Source organism: Fukomys damarensis, unplaced genomic scaffold (assembly GCF_012274545.1).
Source record: "Fukomys damarensis isolate Sample0158 unplaced genomic scaffold, DMR_v1.0_HiC HiC_scaffold_35036, whole genome shotgun sequence".
NCBI lineage: Eukaryota > Metazoa > Chordata > Mammalia > Rodentia > Bathyergidae > Fukomys > Fukomys damarensis.
This window is the reverse complement of record NW_022935948.1, coordinates 1-232: the sequence shown is the minus strand read 5'-3', so window position 1 is coordinate 232 and position 232 is coordinate 1. Positions and strand designations below refer to the sequence as shown.

The 232-nt window shown below is 44.8% G+C and overlaps 1 non-coding gene across 1 annotated transcript; it reads right to left on the bottom strand.

Moving 5' to 3' along the window:
• Window positions 1-62: 62 nt before the first annotated feature.
• On the bottom strand, window positions 63-169 carry LOC117284958. The gene has a single exon (XR_004515987.1). It is a non-coding gene; the product is annotated as a U6 spliceosomal RNA (small nuclear RNA).
• Between the last annotated feature and the right edge of the window lie 63 nt (window positions 170-232).

Sequence of the window (232 nt, the reverse complement as noted above, 5' to 3'; positions counted from 1 at the left end):
AGGCAGCTGAAAAAAACCCCCTCTGGGGTCCTTGGGTCCTTCCTGGGTCTGTTGTCGCGCAGAAAAATATGGAACGCTTCACGAATTTGCGTGTCATCCTTGCGCAGAGGCCATGCTAATCTTCTCTGTATCGTTCCAATTTTAGTATATGTGCTGCCGAAGCGAGCACTGCCTCACTTATTTTTATGTCAAATTCTTTTCCTGTCTTCTGCAATTACTTTTGTGAAAAGTT